Genomic DNA, 17,411 nt, shown 5'->3' with positions numbered 1-17,411 from the left:
CTGGAGGTCATCAGAGGTAGCTCCACCAAGAAAGAATTCTGTCTATTGCTTCTTATTTTTGTATATTTCAGTGAGTATATTTTTAGTTTTAGTTTTATAATTAGTTCTTTTTCATAGCTACTTGATCATAGCCTCTTTTGTTTTATAACCTTTTATTCTAGCTTTAGAATAGCCTTATTACCTCTTTAAGGATCTTAAATATACTTATTTAAAGCCTTTTTAAAAATTGTTCAATTGTTTACCTTTTCTCAGGAGTGAATTCTTCTATTTGTTGAGCTTGTTGGCTATTTTTGGTCATATTCTTTGCACTTTGAGTTTGCAAGCTCATCTGAAGTAGCTTCCCTTTTTTTTTCTTTCAAACATTAGATTTTTATTAAATACCTGGAGACTACAGCCTAGCCAAGTTGATAATTAAATTAACCATTACCTCAATGATAAGACTTACTATAGAGTTATAGTAATCAAGACAGTGTGGAATTGGCAAAGTTATAGACACATAAATCAATGAAAAGAGAATGTCCCGAAATAGTCTCACACAAATGTAGCCAATTGATTTTTGACAAAGGTACAAAAGCAGTTTCAGTGGGGAATAGATAATCCTGTTAACAAAGATGTTAGAACAATTGAACATCAGTATGCAAAAAAAATGAGCCTCCATTAAAACCTCACACCTTATATAAAAATTAACTTAAAAAGTATCATATATAAATATAAAATATGAAACTATAAAATATTTGGAAGAAAACATGGGAGAAAACCTTTGAGACCTGGAGTTAGGCAAGGAGTTCTTAAACATGACACCAGAACCACAATCCATAAAACAAAAAATTGATAAGTTGGTCTTCATTAAGATGAAATCTTTTGTCCTGCAAAACACACTGTTAAAAGAACGAAAAGACGAGCTATAGACTGGGAGAAAATATTTGCAAGTCACATATCTGATAGAGGACTTGAAAAAAGTCCTTTAAAGAACTCTCGGGCTTCCCTGGTGGCACAGTGGATAAGAACCTGCCTGCCAATGCAGGGGACACAGGTTTGACCCCTGGTCCGGGAAGATCCCACATGCCGTGGAGCAACTAAGCCCGTGCGCCACAACTACTGAGCCTGCACTCTAGAGCCCGCGAGCCACAACTACTGAAGCCTGCGTGCCTAGAGCCCATGCTCTGCAACAAGAGAAGCCACCGCAATGAGAAACCTGGACACCACAACAAAGAGTAGCCCCTGCTCGCCACAACTAGAGAAAGCTCGCATGCAACAACGAAGACCCAACACAGCCAAAAATAAAATAAATAAAATAAAAATAAAAAGACATAACTTAAAAAAAAAAAGAACTCTCAAGACAACCCAATTTCTAAAATGGACAAAAGAGCTAGACACTTACACACACACACACACACAAAATATACGGATGGCAGATAAGCACATGAAAAGGTGTTCAAAAGATACTGTCAAAGAAAAGCAATTTAAAATCACAATGAAATACAATTATACAACTATTAGAATGGTTAAAATTTAAAATACTGACAATACCAAGTGTTGACAAGGATGCAGAGCAACTGGAACTCTCATACATTGCTGGAAATGGTACAGTTTACCATCAATTTAGTTTCTTATAAACTTAAAAATATACTTAACATATTATCCAGAAGTCATACTCCTGGATATTTACTCAGGAGAAGTTAAAAATCCATGTTAACAAAAAAGGCTGTACATGAATGTTTCTAGTAGCCCTATTCATAATTGCCAAAAGCTGGAAACAATCCAAATGACCTTTAATAGGTGAGTGGATAAACAAACTCTGATAATCTATAAAATAGAATATTATTCAGTGCTAAAGAGGAATAAACTTGTTTTACATTCAAAAACTTGGATGAATCCCAAATGCAGTATGCTGAATGAAAGAAGTCAGTCTCAAAAAGTTAGATATTGATACTATATGATTCAATTTCTATGGAATGCTCAAAAAAAACACAAAACTATTGTAATGGAGAACAGATAGGATGTTGCCAGAGGTTAGGAGTGGGGGAGGGTGTGATGATAAAGGGATAGAACAAAGAAGTTTTAGAAGGGTGAGGGGGCTGTTCTGTATGCTGATTGAGTGATTATATGAGTCTATGCACGTATTAACATTCATAGAACTGTACACCAAAAAAACTCATTTAAACTCACTACCCATTAAAAACCCTTCATTCCCTTCTCCCCATAAACTCCTGGCAACCATCATTCTACTTTCTATCTCTAAATTTGACTACATATACCTCATATAAGTGAAATAATACAATATTTGTCTTTGTGACTGGCTTATTTCACTTCGCATAATGTCCTCAAGGTTCATCCATGTTACAGCATGTGTCAGAATTTACTTCCTTTATTTTATTTTATTTATTTTATTTTATTTATTGGAGTATAATTGCTTCACAATATTGTGTTAGTTTCTGCTGTCCAGTGAATGAATCAGCTATATGTATACATGTATCCCCTCCCTCTTGGACCTCCCTCCCACCCCCCCACCCCCACCATCCCACCCATCTAGATCATCACAGAGCACCAAGCTGAGCTTCCTGTGCTTTATAGATTGTTCCCACTAGCTATCAATTTTACGCATGCAGTGTATATATGTCCATCCTAATCTCCCAATTCATCCCACCCTCCCCTTCCCTCTGTGTGCGCATGTCCATTCTCTACCTCTACGTCTCTATTCCTGCCCTGCAAATAGGTTCATCTGTGCCATTTTTCTAGATTCCACATATATGTGTTAATATACGATATTTGTTTTTCTCTTTCTGGCTTACTTCACTCTGTATGACAGACTCCAGGTCCATCCACATCTCTACAAATGACCCAATTTTGTTCCTTTTTATGGCTGAGTAATATTCCATTGTATATATGTACCACATCTTCTTTATCCATTCATCTGTCATTGGACATTTAGGTTGTTTCCATGTCCTGGCTATTGTAAGTAGTGCTGCAGTGAACATTGGGGTACATGTGTCCTTTTGAATTATGGTTTTCTCAGGGTATATGCCCAGTAATGGGATTGCTGGGTCAAATTGTAGTTCTATTTTTAGTTTTTTAAGGAACCTCCATACTGTTCTCCACAGTAGCTGTATCAATTTACATTCCCACCAACAGTGGAAAAGGGTTCCCTTTTCTCCACACCCTCTCCAGCATTTACTGTTTGCACATTTATTATGATGGCCATTCTGACTGGTGTAATGTGATACCTCATTGTAGTTTTGATTTGCATTTCTCTAATAATTAGTGATGTTGAGCATCTTTTCATGTGCCTCTTGGTATGTCTTTTTTGTTGAAATGTCTGTTTAGGTCTTCTGCCCATTTTTAAATTGGGTTGTTTGTTTTATTTGATATTGAGCTGCATGAGCTGTTTGTATACTTTGGAGATTAATCCTTTGTCCGTTGCTTTGTTTGCAAATATATTCTCCCATTCTGAGGGTTGTCTTTCGTCTTGTTTATGGTTTCCTTTGCTATGCAAAAGCTTTAAAGTTTCATTAGGTCCCATTTGCTTATTTTTGTTTTTATTTTCATTACTCTAGGAGATGGGTCAAAAAAGATCTTGCTGTGGTTTAGGTCAAAGAGTGTTCTTCCAATGTTTTTCTCTAAGAGTCTTATAGTGTCCGGTCTTACATTTAGGTCTTTAATCCATTTTAAATTTATTTTTGTGTAGGGTGTTAGGGAGTCTTCTAATTTTGGTCTGTTTATATTTTCTAATTCTTTTACATGTAGCTGTCCAGTTTTCCCAGCACCACTTACTGAAGAGGCTGTCTTTTTTCCATTGTATATTCTTGCCTCCTTTGTCATAAATTATGTGACCATATGTGAGTGGGTTTATCTCCGGCCTTTCTAGCCTGTACCATTGATCTATATTTCTGTTTTTGTGCCAGTACCATACTGTCTTAATTACTGTAGCTTTGTTGTATAGTTTGAAGTCTGGGAGCCTGATTCCTCCAGCTCTGTTTTTCTTTCTCAAGATTGCTTTGGCTATTCAGGGTCTTTTGTGTTTCCATACAACTTGTAAAATTTGTCGTTCTAATTCTGTGAAGAATGCCATTAGTAATTTGATAGGAATTGCATTGAATCTGTAGATTGCTTTGGATAGTATAGTCATTTTCACAATATTGATTCTTTCAATCCAAGAACATGGTATACTTCTCCATCTGCTTATGTCATCTTTGATTTCTTTCATCAGTGTTTTATAGTTTTCTGAGTACAGATCTTCTGCATCCTTAGATAGGTTTATTCCTAGGTATTTTATTCTTTTTGTTGCCATGGTAAATGGGATTGCTTCCTTAATTCCCTTTCTGATTTTTTGTTGTTAGTGTATAAGAATGCAAGAGATTTCTGTGCATCAATTTTGTATCCTGCAACCTGACCAAATTCATTGATTAGTTCTAGTAGTTTTCTGGTGACATCTTTAGGATTCTCTATGTATAGTGTCATGTCATCTGCAAACAGTGACAGTTTTAGTTCTTTTCCAATTTGTATTCCTTTTATTTCTTTTTCTTCTCTGATTGCCATGGCTAGGACTTCCAAAACTATGTTGAATAATAGTGGTGAGAGTGGACATCCTTGTCTCATTCCTGATCTTAGAGGAAATGCTTTCAGTTTTTCACCATTGAGAATGATGTTTGCTGTGGATTCGTCCTAAATGGCCTTTATTATGTTGAGGTAGGTTCCCTCTATACCCATTTTCTGGAGAGTTTTTTCATTAATGGGTGTTGAATTTTGTCAAAAGCTTTTCCTGCATCTATTGAGATGATTATATGGTTTTTATTCCTTAATTTGTTAATCTTGTGTATCACATTGATTGACTTGCATATATTGAAGAATCCTTGCATCTCTGGGATAAATCCCACTTGATCATGGTGTATGATCCTTTTAATGTGTTGTTGGATTTTATTTGCTAGTATTTTGTTGAGGATTTTTGCATCTATTTTCATTATTGATATTGGTCTGTACTTTTCTTTTTTTGTGATTTCTTTGTCTGGTTTTGGTATCAGGGTGATGGTGGCCTTGTAGAACAAATGTGGGAGTGTTCCTCTCCCTGCAATTTTTTGGAAGCGTTTGAGAAGGATAGGTGTTAGCTCTTCTCTAAATGTTTGATAGAATTCGCCTGTGAAGCCATCTGGTCCTAAACTTCTGTTTGTTGGAAGATTTTAAATTACAGTTTCAATTTCATTTCTTGTGAGTGGTCTGTTTATATTTTCTAATTCTTCCTGGTTCCGTTTTGGAAAATTGTACCTTTCCAAGAATTTGTCCATTTCTTTGAGGTTGTCCATTTTATTGGCATATAGCTGTTTGCAGTAGTCTCCTTTGGAATTCTGTGGTGTCAGTTGTGATTTCTCCTTTTTCATTTCTAATTTTATTGATTTGTGTCCTCTCCCTTTTTTTCTTGATGAGTCTGGCTAAAGGTTTATCAATTTTGTTTATCATCTCAAAGTACCAACTTTTAGTTTTATTGATCTTTGCTCTTGTTTTCTTCATTTTTATTTCATTTATTTCTGCTCTGATCTTTATGATTTCTTTCTTTCTACTGACTTTGGGTTTTTGTTTTTTTTTTGTTCTTCCTTCTCTAATTGCTTTAGATGTAAGGTTAGATTGTTTATTTGAGATTTTTCTTGTTTCTTGAGGTGAGGTCAAATTGCTATAAACTTCCCTCTTAGAACTGCTTTTGTCGCATCCCATAGGTTTTGGGTCATCGTGTTTTCATTGTCATTTGTTTCTATGTATTTTTTATTTCCTCTTTGATTTCTTTAGTGATCTCTTGGTTATTTAGTAGTGCACTGTTTAGTCTCCAGTATTTGTGTTTTTTACAGGTTTTTCCTGTAATTGATTTCTAATCTCATAGCATTGTGGTCAGAAAAGATGCTTGATACAATTTTTTTAAATTAATTTATTTATTTTTGGCTGTGTAGGGTCTTTGTTGCTGCGTGCAGGCTTTCTCTAGTTGTGGCAAGTGGGGGCTACTCTTCATTGCAATCTGTGAACTTCTCATTATGGTGGCTTCTCTTGTTGCAGAGCATGGGCTCTAGGTGCACGGGCTTCAGTAGTTGTGGTGCACGGGCTCAGTAGTTTTGGCTCAGGCACTCTAGAGCACAGGATCAGTAGTTGTGGCACACGGGCATAGTTGCTCCACAGCATGTGGGATCTTCCTGGACCAGGGCTCAAACCTGTGTCCCTGCATTGGCAGGCGGATTCTTAACCACTGTGCACCAGGGAAGTCCTATACAATTTCAATTTTCTTAAATTCTCAGGTTTGGGACTTTCCTGGTGGTGCAGCAGTTAAGACTCTGGGCTCGCAATGCAGGGGGCCCAGGTTTGATCCCTGGTCAGAGAACTAGATCCCACATGCGAGCTGCAACTAAGAGTTCTCATGCCACAACTAAGGAGACTGCCAGCCACAACTAAGACCCGTCACAAGAACAAAAAAATAATTTTCTGAGGCTTGATTTGTGACCCGAGATGTGATCTATCCTGGAGAATGTTCCATGTGCAGTTGAGAAGAAAGTGTATTCTGTCATTATGTCCTATAGATATCAATTAAATCTATCTGGTCTGTTGTGTCATTTAAAGCTTGTGTTTCCTTATTTATTTTCTGTTTGGATGATCTGTCCATTGGTGTAAGTGGGGTGTTTAAGTCCCCTACTATTAGTGTATTACTCTCGATTTCCCCTTTAATTGTTGTTAGCATTTGCCTTATGTATTGAGGTGCTCCTATGTTGGGTGCATAAATATTTATAATTCTTATATCTTCTTCTTGGTAGTGTCCTTCCTTATCTCTTGTAACAGTCTTTATTTTAAAGTCTATTTTATCTGATACAAGTGTTGCTACTCCAGCTTTCTTTTGATTTCCATTTGCATGAAATATCTTTTTCCATCCCTTCACTCTCAGTCTGTATGTGTCCCTAGGTCTGAAGTGGGTCTCTTGTAGACAGCATATATATGGGTCTTGTTTTTGTATCCATTCAGCCAGTCTGTGTCTTTTGGCTGGAGCATTTAGTCCATTTACATTCAAGGTTATTATGGATATGTATGTTCCTATTACCAGTTTTAATATTGTTTTGGGGTTTTTTTTGTAGGCCTTTTCCTCCTCTTGTGTTTCCCACCTAGAGAAGTTCCTTTAGCATTTGTTGTAAAGCTGATTTGGTGGTGCTGACTTCTCTTAGCTTTTGCTCGTCTGTAAAGCTTTTGATTTCTCTGTCGAATCTGAATGAGATTCTTGCCAGGTAGAGTGATCTTGGTTGGAGGTTTTTCTCTTTCATCACTTTAAGTATATCCTGCCACTCCCTTCTGGCCTGCAGAATTTCTGGTGAAAAATCAGCTGATAACCTTATGGGGATTCCCTTGTATGTTATTTTTTGCTTTTCCCTTGCTGCTTTTAATATTTTTTCTTTGTATTTAATTTTTGTGAGTTTGATTAACATGTGTCTTGGTGTGTTTCTCCTAGGGTTTATCCTGTATGGGACTCTCTACGCTTCCTGTACTTGGGTGGTATTTCCTTTCCCATGTTAGGGTGGTTTTCCACTATAATCTCTTCAAATATTTTCTCAGACCCTTTCTTTTTCTATTCTTTTTCCGGGACCCCTATAATTTGAATGTTGGTGCGTTTAGTGTTGTCCTAGAGGTCTCTGAGATTGTCTTCAATTCTTTTCATACTTTTTTCTTAATTCTGCTCCTTGGCAGTTATTTCCACCATTCTGTCTTCCAGCTCACTTATTCGTTCTTCTGCCTCAGTTATTCTGTTATTGATTCCTTCTAGTATTTTTCATTTCTGTTATTGTGTTGTTCATCTATATTCGTTTGTTCTTTAGTTCTTCTAGATCTTTGTCAAACATTTCTTGTATTTTCTCAATCCGTACCTCCATTCTACTTCTGAGATTCTGGATCATCTTTACTATCATTACTCTTACTTCTTTTTCAGGTAGGTTGCCTATTTCCTCTTCATTTATTTGGTCTGGTAGGTTTTTACCTTGCTCCTTCATCTGTAACATATTTTTGTATCATCTCTTTTTTTTTTTTTTGGTTTTTGATGGATTTGATTGTGTTCCTGTCTTACTGGTTGTTTGACCTGAGGCTTCCAGCACTGGAGTTTGTACGCTGTTGGGTAGAGCCAGGTCTTGGTGCTGAGATGAGGACCTCTGGGAGACCTCACTCTGATGAATATTCCCTGGGGTCTGTGGTTCTCTGTTAGTCCAGTGGTTTGGACTTGGAGCTCCCACTGCCGGAGTTCAGGCTCAACCCCTGGCTTGTGAACCAAGATCCCACAGCCACACGTGGCAGCAAAAAAAAAAAAAAAAAAAAAACAAAGGAGCAGAACAATAACAAAGAGTAAAAAATAAAATAAGATTAGAAAACTAACAGATATGTTAGAAAAAATAAAAAATATACTTGAAACAACAACTAGAAGATAAAACAGAACCACAATAGCAAAAAAGAGGGAAAAAATAGCTGGAAAAGTCCTTGGCTGTGACGGGATGTAGGCAGGGGTGGGGTTTAGCTGGGGGACAGGGCCTATGCTTAGGAACAACAGGGCCAGAAAAGGTCCTGAGGGGGTAGGGGGCGGGGCTTAGGCTCAGGGCAGCCAAAATGGCCCGGGAGTGCCTCTTGCCTTGGAGGGTTGAGGACCAGGTCCAGGACCCCAGCAAGCTCCCTGGGCCCAAGTGGGTGGGGGAAACACTAGGCATGTTCCCCTCAGTCCTCCGATCCCAGAGGGTCCCTCCCCGTTGGCCTCTCTTCTTCTTCACCCCCCTCCCTCCTATTTCCCTAAGACCCATGTGGCCAGAGGGTGGCGCGTAAGGCAGGGGACCAGGCCCAGAAGCCAACAGGCTTCCCGGGGCCCAAGTGGGTGGGGGAACGCCCACCATGCCTCCCCTGATCCTCCGGTCCTGGAGGGACACCCTGTCCACCTCTCCTCCTCTTCCCCCCTCCTCCCTCCCTCCTATGCCCCTAGGACCCACGTGGCCAGATGGGGCCTCGGAGGGGTGGAGGACCAGGCCCAGGAGCCCAGGAGCCCAGGAGGCTCCCTGGGGCCCAAGTGGGTAAAGGAGACACTAGGTGTGCTCCTCCCTGATCCTCCAATCCCGGAGGGCCCCTCCGTGTCTGCCTCTCCTCTTCTTCCCACCCCCTCCTACACCCCCAGGACCAACACAGCTGGAGGGAGCCCTGTAAGGCAGAGGACCTGGCCTGGGACCCCAGCAGGCCTCCCAGGGCATGAGTGGGCAGGGGAAACTAGTCGCATCTCCCCTGATCCTCTGATCCTAGAGGGTCCCTCCCCGTCTGCCTCTCCTCTTCTTTCCCCCACAACACCCCTAGGACCGACACAGTCAGAGGGGGCCCCAGAAGGCCGAGGACCTGGCCTGGGCAGGGGAAATGCTAGCTGCACTCCCCCCGATCCTCCAAGCCCCTGAGGGTCCCTCCAGGCATGGGAACCCCTCCCCTCTCCCAGCCACCCCTCAAGGGCACCAGTCCCGTCTGGCCTCCACTTCTCCTCTCCCCTCACTCCCCGCCATGTCCTACTCAGTCACTTGGGAGTTCCTTCCATCTCCTTGGGCATCGAGATCCCCCACCAGCGTCCAGCAGGTGTCCTAGTTGTGGGGAGACTTGAACTCCGCATCCTCCCACGCCACCATCTTGACTCTGCCCCCCAGAAATTACTTCCTTTTTTAAGGCTGAATAATATTCCATTGTATGTATATGCTACGTTTTGTTTAGTCATTCGTCCATCAATGTATACTTGGACTGCTTCCACCTTTTAGCTATTGTGAATAATCTTGCTATGAATATGGATGTACAAATACCTCCTTGAGAATCTGCTTTCAGTTCTTTTGGGTATTTACCCAGAAGTGGAATTGCTGGATCATATGGTAATTCTATCTTTAACTTTTTGAGGCACCACCATACTGTCTTCCACAGTGGTTGTACAACACACACAGTGGTTCCAGTTTCTCCATATTTTTACCAACACCTGTTATATTTTCTGTTTTTTTTTTAAATAGTATTCAAATAATGAGTATGAGATGGAATCTCATTGGGTTTTGATTTGCATTCCCCTAATGATTAGTGATGTTAAACATCTTTTCATGTGTTTGTTGGACACTTATATATCTTCTTTGGAGAAATCTCTAATGAAGTTCTTTGCCCATTTTTAAAATCACGTGTTGGTTTTTTGTTGTTGAGTTTTAGGAGTTCTCTATATATTCTGTATATTAGTGCTTTATCAGATATGTGATTTGCAAATATTTTCTCCCATTCTCTGGGTTGCCTTTTTAGTCTTTTGATAGTGTTTTTTGATGTACATAAGTTTTGAATTTTTAAGAAATCCAATTTGTCTATTATTTCATTTATTGCCTGTGCCTTTGGTGTCATTTCCAAGAAATCACTGCCAAATCCAAAGTTGCAAAGCTTTTGCCTATATTTTCTCCTAAGAGTTTTATAGTTTTAGCTCTTACATTTATATCCTTGATCCATTTTGAGTTAATTTAGCATAAGGTACAGGATTCAACTTCATTCTTTTTTTTTAAATTATTTGTTTATATAACATTTATTTATTTATTTATTTATTTATTTATTTATGGCTGTGTTGGGTCTTCATTTCTGTGCGAGGGCCCTCTCCAGTTGCGGCAAGTGGGGGCCACTCTTCATCGCGGTGCGCAGGCCTCTCACCATCGCGGCCTCTCTTGTTGCAGAGCACAGGCTCCAGACGCGCAGGCTCAGTAGTTGTGGCTCACGGGCCCAGCCGCTCCGCGGCATGTGGGATCCTCCCAGACCAGGGCTCGAACCCGTGTCCCCTGCATTGGCAGGCAGACTCTCAACCACTGCGCCACCAGGGAAGCCCCAACTTCATTCTTTTGCATATGGATATCCGGCTTTCCCAGCACCATTTGTTGAAAAGACTGACCTTTCTCCATTTAATAGTCTGTCAAAAATTATTTGACCACATATGCAAGGGCTTATTTCTGGGCTGTCCTATCCCATTGGCCTCTGTGTCTCTCTTTATGCCAAAACCACACTGTTTTGATTACTGTAGCTTGTAGTTAGCTTAAAAATCAGTGTATTAGTCAGGATTCTCCAGATAAACAGAACCAAGGGAGACTGAGAGAGAGAGAGGGAGTGAGAGACATAAGAAGAGATTTATTGTAGGAATTGGCTCATGAGGTTATGGAAGCTGAAGAATCCCACAATCTTCTATCTGTAAGCTGGAAAACCAGGAAAGTCAGTGGTATAATTCAGTCTGAGTCCCAAGTCCTGAGAACCAGGAGCTCCAATGTCCAAGGTGAGGATAAAATGGACATGCCAGCTCAAGAAGAGAGAGAGAATTCACTCTTCCATTTCCTTTTATTCTATTCAGGACCTCAATGGATTGGATGATGTTCACCCACATTGATGAAGGTGGATATCTTCTCTCAGTATACTGAATTAAATACTAATCTCTTCCAGAAACACCCGCACAGACACACCATATAGAATGTTTTACCAGCTATCTGGGCATCCCTGAGCCCAGTCATATTGACACACAAAATTAACCATCAAAATCAGGAAGTGTGAGTCCTCCTACTTTTTTCTTTCATTTCAAGATTATTTGGAGTCCCTACAGATTCCATAAAAATTTTAGGATTGGTTCTTTTCTATTTCTGAAGAAAATCATTGGAATTTTGATAGGAATTGCATTGAACCTGTGCTTTGAGTGGTATTGACATCATAACAATATTAAATCTAACAATCCATGAACATTGGATGTTTTTCCATTTATTATGTCTTTAATTTCTTTTAGCAATGTTTTGCAGTTTTCATTGCACAAGTTTTTCACCTCTTTGTTTAATTCCTAAGTACTTTGTTCTTTTAGATGCTATTATAAATGGAATTGTTTTCTTTTTTAACTTACTTATTTTTGATATATAAAATTATATGAATTGAATGAAATTGTACTAATTGTATGAAAAATGAGTGAAGGGAAGGTGGTCAAAAGGATATATATATATATATACATATATATATATATATATATACACATATATATATTATACAATGCTTACATCATGTATACATTGTGAAATGGTTACCACACTCAAGCTAATTTATATATCCGTCATCTCCCATTGTTACTCTGTGTGTGTGTGTGTGTGTGTGTGGTGAGAACACTTGAGATCTATTCTCTTATTAAATTTCGAGTACACAATACATTATTATTAACTATAGACACTATATTGTATATTAGGGCTCTAGAACTTATTCATCTTATAAATGAAAGTTTGTATCCATTGATCAATATATCCCCATTTCCCTCACTCCCCAGCTTCTGGTAACCCTCATTCTCCTCTCTGTTACTATAAGTTCCAACTTTTTTTTTAAAAAAGACTGTATACAAATGAGATCATGTAATATTTGTCTTTCTGTGTCTGGCTTATTTCACTTTGTTTTTAGCTCGATGTCCTCCAGGTTCATCCATGTTGTAGAAAATGGCAGGATTTCCACCTTTTTAAAGGCTGAATAATAGTCCATTATGTGTATATATATATATATATTTTTTTTTCTTTATTCATTCCTCTGTCAACAAACACTTAGGTAGTTTCCATATCTTTGCTACTGTGAATGATGCTGCGATTAACAAAGGAGTGCAAATATCTCTTTGAGATAGTGATTTTATTTCCTTTGGATATATACCCAGAAGTGGAATTGCTACATCATATGGTAGTTCTATTTTTAATTTTGGGGGGACCCTCCATACTATTTTCTATAATATCTGTACCAACTTACAGTCACAGCAGCAATGTACCAGGTTTCTCTTTTCTCCACATCCTCACAACACTTGTTATCTTTTGACTTTATAATAGGCATAATAACAGGTGTGAGGTGCTAATCTCATTGTGATTTTGATTTGCGTTTCCCTTATGACTAGTGATGTTGAATATCTTCTCATATTCCTATTGACAATTTGTATATCTTTTTTGGGAAAATTCAGGTCCTTTGCCCATTTTTAAATAAAATTATTTGTGTTTGTGGGGTTTTTTGTTTTTGCTATTTAGTTGTATGAGTTCCTTATATATTTTGGATATTAACCCCTTGTCAGATATATAGTTTGCAAATATTTTCTGCTATTCCATAGGCTGACTTTTCACTTTGCTGATTGTTACCTTTGTTGTTGCAGAAAATTTTGTTGCCTGTGTTTTTGGTGTCAATTCCAAAAAATCATTGCCTAGACCAATGTCAAGGAGCTTTCCCCCTATGTTTTCTTCTAGGAGTTTTATGGTTTCAGGTCTTACATTTAAGTCTTTAATGATGGAATTATTTTCTTATTTCCTCTTTTAGGTTTTTTGTAGTTAGCATACAAAAATGAAACTAAGTTTTGCATGTTGCTTCTGTATCCTGCTAATTTGCTGAATTTGTTTATTAGTCCAAACTTTTCTGGGGGTAGAGTCCTTAGTGTTTTCTACATATAAAGTTATATCATATGCAAACAGATTATCTTACTTCTTTCTTTTCAATTTGGATGCCTTTTTAATTTTTTTTCTTCCTAAATGCTATGCTAGAACATCCAGTACTATGTTGAATAGAAATGTGTGCATTCTTGCCTTGTTCCTGATTTTAGAGGAAAACCATTCAGTCTTTCACCATTGAGTATGATGTTTGCTGTGGGTTTTTCATACATGGCTTTTATTATGTTGAGGTAGTTTTCTTCTATTCATAGCTTGTTGTGTGTTTTTATCATGAAAGGGTATTTAATTTTGTCAAATGCTTTTTCTGCATCAATTGAGATGATCTTGTGGGGTTTTTTTCCTTCATTCTATTAATGTCGAGTATTACACTGTTCAATTTTCATATGTTGAACCATCTTTGCATTCCAGGAATAAATCCTACTTGGTCATGGCATATAATCCTTTTGATGTACTGCTAAATTCAGTTTGCTAATATTTTGTTGAGGATTTTTACATCAGAATTCATAAGGAATATTGGGCTATAGTTTTCTCGTAGTGTCTTTATCTGGATTTGGTTTCATAGCAATGCTAGCCTCATAGAATGTGTCAGGAAGTGTTCCTTTCTCTTCAGTCTTTTGAAAGAGCTTGAGAGGAATTAGTTAGTCCTTCTTTAAATATTTGTTAGAATTCACCAGTGAAGCCATCAGATCCAGGGCTTTTCTTTGTCAGGAGATTTTTGATTACTGATTCAATCTCTTTACTAGTTACAAGTCTATTCAGATATTCTATTTCTTCATGATTCAGTCTGGGTAGGTTTTTTTTGTTTCTAGGAATGTGTCCATTTCATTTAGGTTATCCAATGTATGGGTGTACAATTGTTCGTAGTACTCTCATAATCCTTTTCATTTCTGTAGAATCAGTAGTAGTCTCCCACTTTCGTTTCTGATTTTAGTAATTTGAGTCTTATCTCTTTTTTCTTAGTCCATCTAGCTAAAATTTTGTTAATTTTATTGATCTTTTTGAAGAACAGACTTTTGGTATCGTTGATTTTTACTATTGTTTTTCTATTCTCTATTTCATTTATCTCCATCCTAATATTTATTATTTCATTCCTTCTGCTAGCTTTGGGTTTAGTTTGTTCTTTTCCTAGTTTCTTAAGTTGTAAAGTTAAGTTGTTGTTTTGAGATCGTTCTTCCTTTTTAGTGTAAGCATTTATAGCTGTGGACTTCCCACTCAGCAATGCTTTTGCTGTATCCCTATGTGTTGGTATGTTTTGTTTTCATTTTCATTCATCTCTAAGTATCTTCTGATTTCCCTTGTGATTTCTTCTTTGATCCATTGGTTGTTTAAAAGTGTGTTAATTCCACAATTTTGTGGATTTTCCAGTTTTCCTTCTATTATTGATTTCTAACTTCATCCTGTTGTGGTCAGAGAAGATATTTTGTATGATATGTATCTTCTTTTTTTAATTTTGTTTTTTAAAAACTTTTTATTTTATATTGGAGTATAGTTTATTAACAATGTTGTGTTAGTTTCATGTGTACAGCAAAATGATTCAGTTATACATATACATGTATCTATTCTTTTTCAGATTCTTTTCCCATTTAGGTTGTTACATAATATACAGCAGAGTTCCCTGTGCTTTATAGTAGGTCCTTGTTGTTTATCCGTTTTAAATATAGCAGTGTGTACATGTCAATCCCAAACTCCCTAACTATCCCTCACCCCCACCCTTCCCCCCAGTAACCATAAGTTTGTTCTCTAAGTCTGCGAGTCTGTTTCTGTTTTGTAAATAAGTTCATTTGTAATATATGATATATACCTTTTTAAATGTATTGAGACTTAATTTGTGGCTTAACATATGATCTATCCTGGATAATGTCCCATATGCACTTGAGAAGAATGCATGTTCTCTTGTTGCTGAGTAGATTGTTCTATATATGTCTGTTAGATCTAGTTGGCTTACTGTGTTCTTTAAGCCATCCATTTCCCTACTTATAGTCTGTCTCGTTGTTTTACTCATTGTCGAGAGTAGGGTTTTGAAGTCTCCAACTATTATTATAGAACTATTTCTCCCTTCAATTTTGTCCATTTCGGCTTCATATATTTGAAAGTCTGTTATTTGATGTGTAAATGTTTATAACTCATTATATCTTCTTGCTGTATTGAAACTTTATTAACATAAAATGTCCTTCTTGGGCTTGCCTGGTGGCGCAGTGGTTGAGAGTCTGCCTGCTAATGCGGGGGACACGGGTTCGAGCCCTGGTCTGGGAGGATCCCGCATGCCGCGGAGCGACTGGGCCCGTGGGCCACAGTTGCTGAGCCTGCGCGTCTGGAGCCTGTGCTCCGCAACAGGAGAGGCCGCGATAGTGGGAGGCCCGCGCACCGCGATGAAGAGTGGCCCCCACTCGCCACAGCTAGAGAGGGCCCTCGCACAGAAACGAAGACCCAACATAGACCAAAAAATAAATAAATAAAATAATAATTAAAAAATATATATATTAGAGGAGACTTGAAAATATTAAAAAAAAAAGTCCTTCTTTGTCTTTTGTAAACTTTTTTGATTTAAAGTCTGTTTGTCTGATATTAAAAAATCCCTATTTTCTTTTGGTTCTATTTGCATGGAGTATGTCTTTTCCATTGTTTCACTTTCAACCAATCTGGGTATCTGGATAAAGTGAGTCTCTTGTGAACAGTGCGTAGTTAGGTCATAGTTTTTAAAATCCATTCTGCCAACCTCTGTCTTTTAATTGGAGAGTTTAATCCATTTACATTAAAGTAATTGCTGGCAAGGAGGGCCTTATCTCTGTCATTTTGCTATTTGTTTTCTAAATGCTGTAATAGCTTTTTTTGTCTCTCATTTCCTGCAGTACTACTTTTGTGTTTAGTCGATTTTTCATAGTGAAACATTTAAATTATCTTCTCACTCCCTTTTATGTATATTCAATAGCTATATTCTTTGTGGTTACCATGTATAATAGGGAAGAACAAATCTGACTCCATATTAGATCTGTTCCTTTTTACTTTAACCTTTGTGCTTTGTTTCCTGTGCTTAGTCACACTGAATCTGCCCATCCCTGTGACCCCAGACTGGCTCTGCACCTTTTGTAAAAGAATGTAAGCTGTGCTTAGTCATGCTGGCTCTGCACTTTTTGTAAAAGAATGTTGCCTATAGCCTGAAATATACAAGATAGCCTGTCCCAAGTCTCTGACCTTTAAGAGCTCATTCATATGGGGATAAAAAAGTTGCAGAACAGAGAATAACGTTTGTTTTGTTGGAATTTTATAGGAACATCATGATCATGACCTGACCTATGTGGACAGCTGCTAGAGCGAAGGATCCGACAGCAAGAAGTTTGCAACAACTAATCATTCCGGTCCCTCACCTTGCCTTTAAACAAGCTTTGCTGAAAGCCTTTGGCGAGTTCGGGACTTTTCTGGGTCATGAGCCACCTGCCTCCTTGCATGGCCCTGCAATAAACATTCCTCTGCTCCAAACTCCAACGTTTCAGTGTTGTTTGGCCTCACTGTGCATCAGGCACATGGACTTTCATCTGGTAACACATGGAAGTTACATTTAACACCCTGAATTTATAACATTCTAATTTAAATTTATACCTTCTTAACTTCAATAATATAGAAAAACTCTGCTCCTATACATTTTCATCCCAACTCATTTCTAGACAGGAAGGGGGCAGGGCACAACCTTTAAAAGAATGACATAGCCATTGAGGACATGACATAAACTGGTTAGAATCAACTAAGTCCAAGATGGTGGAGAAGTCAACTTCCACTAGACCTTGAGCCTCAGTATATGCTCATTGTAATACATCAGCATATGCTAAATGACACACCCACAGGTGCCATGATAGTTCCCAGGCTGACCTTAAAAGGCCCAAAAGTGGGTGGTGGCCTAATCCCTGGAAATCCCTGCCCCATCCCCCAAATAGTTGGAATAATCCTCCTACTCATTAGCCTATG

At 38.2% G+C, this 17,411-nt stretch overlaps 1 long non-coding RNA gene across 1 annotated transcript in view; it reads left to right on the top strand.

Annotated features, from left to right (window-relative positions):
- Positions 1–16,928, top strand: part of LOC132374882 (uncharacterized) — a 34,706-nt gene extending 17,778 nt beyond the window's left edge. Inside the window, exon 2 of the long non-coding RNA XR_009505794.1 lies at positions 16,720–16,928. This is a non-coding gene — a long non-coding RNA (uncharacterized LOC132374882). The remainder of the gene's footprint in view (positions 1–16,719) is intronic.
- The last annotated feature ends 483 nt before the right edge of the window (positions 16,929–17,411 follow it).

Source organism: Balaenoptera ricei, chromosome 1 (genome assembly GCF_028023285.1).
Source record: "Balaenoptera ricei isolate mBalRic1 chromosome 1, mBalRic1.hap2, whole genome shotgun sequence".
Taxonomy (NCBI): domain Eukaryota; kingdom Metazoa; phylum Chordata; class Mammalia; order Artiodactyla; family Balaenopteridae; genus Balaenoptera; species Balaenoptera ricei.
This window is presented reverse-complemented; position numbering and strand designations above follow the sequence as displayed.